Genomic DNA, 3,105 nt, shown 5'->3' with positions numbered 1-3,105 from the left:
GAAATTTGACATTTATATTACACATATTTGACCTTTATAATACACATATTTGACATATATACTACATATATTGACATTGGCAATCCACATATAGACATTTATACTACACATATTTGAAATTTATACTACATTTATTGAAATTTACACTTCACATATTGACATTTATACTACACGCTTTTTACATTTGTGTATGTATGTGCTCCAAATACAATAACATCTGTGGTGGTAGTAGGAGATTTTCAAATATTGTCAGGTTATTCGTAACCCGGGAATGTCTGTCTTTCTATTTAAAAAAAAATCTCATCAAACGCTGATATTTTTTGTTTATCCTCAGATCAATTTACTAAATGCATACAATAAAAAAATAAAATTAAATGTGTAGCATTTCACTTTTGCCCCGCTACCGTTTAGACTATCCAAGGCCGCCTTTATCTATGGTACTCGTACTCTATGGGCTTCCTAGAAGGAAGCCAAAGAGATGATTCCTGAAAGCCAGTACCCAGGGGCATTTCTCTCAGCTTTGGCCTTGAAACTCATTTGAAACCGCCACGCCCACCTCAAAATTCTTATAGAAAACGAATAATATGGCTAAAAGCTCAGATCTCATTGGTGAGAGCAGAAGGATTGGTTTGATCTCTCGCTCTCTACCATAATGACTCGTGTAACAGAAAGAGATGACGGAATTTTGCCGTTTGACAGTTTTCAAATCATTCAAACAAAATGAAAGTGGTTTATTTATACACGCGGGTTGTCATTTGCTGCCGAAATACCTACTATCATTTCCGTCGAAAATATTGCGTGAAAGATGTTCATGATAAAAATACAATATAAGCCAGTATAGTGTTAGCGAGTTACAAACATATATTCAACCTACCTACGTAAGTTCAAGTTTAAAGTGAATTGACAGTTTTTAGGTTATTCGTTCGGTTTTTTGAACAATGCTTCATACTTGGCATATGTCTTCCTCCACAACGTATAAATGTTATTTATTATATCGATAAACTTATTCATGTTATTGATTAGTGTTATCCTGAATTATCTTATTGTTTTGGTGAAATTAAAGCTTTTTAAATATATGTAACCACGAGTTCATGAGGCTGAAAAATGTCGGAATTCTTCGTCGTACTGTCGGACAATCATGTTTTGGAAATTTTCTTCAGTGTTTTTGCAAATTTCTTGTCATTTTGGGTTTCTTCTTCTCAGATTAACAAGTTTCATCTTAAGGAAATGCACTGTAAAAGTTTATTTTCTTACTCAGATGAACCTTGCCCTTGGAAAACATTTCGACATTTTTCTGCTTCAAGACATTTTTATTTTTAAAATATTTTTTGGGCTAGTGAATGAATGGAGTAGGCCGAGAGCAATTATATTGTCTATGGTTGCATCTTATTTTTAGATGACCTTGAGTTTTTTCTATCTTGTCTACTGCTCTTTTCCGCACGGTAAGTACTGCTTGAATATCTGTGGTTAAGTACTGTATAGTTCTGTTCGATACAAAAAGCCCGAAGATATCGATCTAGAGAGTGGTATATTTATGCCAGTACCAATCGGATAGCCTTGCAGTGAGGTCGCGCCAACAGATGTGATACGGGCAACTGCTCCAGTCAACATATTTCACGGGAGACGCTGATGGCGGACATAGCTAGTTATATGCAATCGCTGGTCATCATGTCAATCTCTCACTGTTTTACAATTCTTTCCTAAGAGTTGTATGGCGCCCATTTCGGTGAATCAGGTCAGATATTTATGTTATACACAATGTCACCTTTTTAACTATTATTGCTACTTTAAAATTCCTTCCGTGCGATCAATTCTTCGAATTGTTATTGATTGATGAATTGATTAGCATACTCTCACCCCTTGTTGTTATTTGAGAGTCTCTTCCTCTATTTTTTACGAATAAATGAATGTAAAATTAATCATCGTACTTCATTTATTCAATAACAAAGCAATCCTCCTTGTCTTATACTAATCATGTTACAATGGCCCTAGAGTGGTTGAATTATGCGTGAGTTTATTGTATTACACTGGCGACCAAACGAATCTAAATTATTATTAGTCAAATTGTGCAGTTACAAATGGTTAATTATTACCAACTGTCTGCCCCTATTGTGTGTTCTTTCTTTAAGTTATTTTTCTTAAAGTTTTCTTTCTTTAATTTGCATAGCCATTTTAATGAATACATTATTTTATAATGTATTTTTTTATGGTTTAATTTAACCTATACAAAGCTATGTATTGTAACCCTATAAATAGGTATGTATTATATGTTTATTTAACTATAAAAATAATAAAGTTAATTTCACCATCAATAATAATGTTTTTATTTTACAAGCAATAATTATTCGCCTGAAACACTCATCCACATTGAAAAATCTCCTGATAAAAGATACATGACGCCAACGGGACTCGAACCCGTGTTCCTTCGATTTCTGGTCGACAGCTCTGACCACTGAGCTATGGCGGCTTATCTCTTACCCGCGAAATTGTTCAATATATACTAGTGTTTCATTCAACAATTACTGCTTGTTACATTTTTCACCTGAAAACAACCAACTTTATTTTATATGAGAAAGGCACTGTAAGTGCTAACTCTCTCACTAGATGGCGTCGAGACAAATTGTCTACATTTTTAGGTGAAATACTTGAACTTGTCAAATATTAATTAGTATTTTTTTGGTAAACTAATGTTTTTAGACAAGATTTTTTTATGCATAGCACAAAGGGTAACAATTATTTTACAAGCAATAATTATTCGCCTGAAACACTCATCCACATTGAAAAATCTCCTGATAAAAGATACATGACGCCAACGGGACTCGAACCCGTGTCCCTTCGATTTCCGGTCGACAGCTCTGACCACTGAGCTATGGCGGCTTATCTCTTACCCGCGATTTTTTTATTTCATTATTCAATATATACTAAAATGTAATTAATGCTTGTAAAATAATTGTTACCCTCTGTGCTATGCATAAAAAAATCTTGTCTAAAAACATTAGTTTACCAAAAAAATAATAATTAATAACGTTTTTCTTTAACAATCACCTGAGCAATGTATTATTTTAGAACCGACTCAAAATGCTCTCAAAGTTCATAAAGTAATAT

At 33.4% G+C, this 3,105-nt stretch overlaps 1 non-coding gene across 1 annotated transcript; it reads right to left on the bottom strand.

Annotated features, from left to right (window-relative positions):
* Positions 1-2,394: 2,394 nt before the first annotated feature.
* On the bottom strand, positions 2,395-2,467 carry TRNAS-AGA (transfer RNA serine (anticodon AGA)). The gene has a single exon. It is a non-coding gene; the product is annotated as a tRNA-Ser (tRNA).
* Positions 2,468-3,105: the final 638 nt, after the last annotated feature.

The sequence above is a fragment of the Hesperophylax consimilis genome, chromosome 12, assembly GCF_061612785.1.
Source record: "Hesperophylax consimilis isolate HC1 chromosome 12, BYU_Hcon_1.0, whole genome shotgun sequence".
NCBI classification, from domain to species: domain Eukaryota; kingdom Metazoa; phylum Arthropoda; class Insecta; order Trichoptera; family Limnephilidae; genus Hesperophylax; species Hesperophylax consimilis.
Note: the sequence above shows the minus strand (reverse complement) of the source record. Positions and strands in the feature narration are given on the sequence as shown.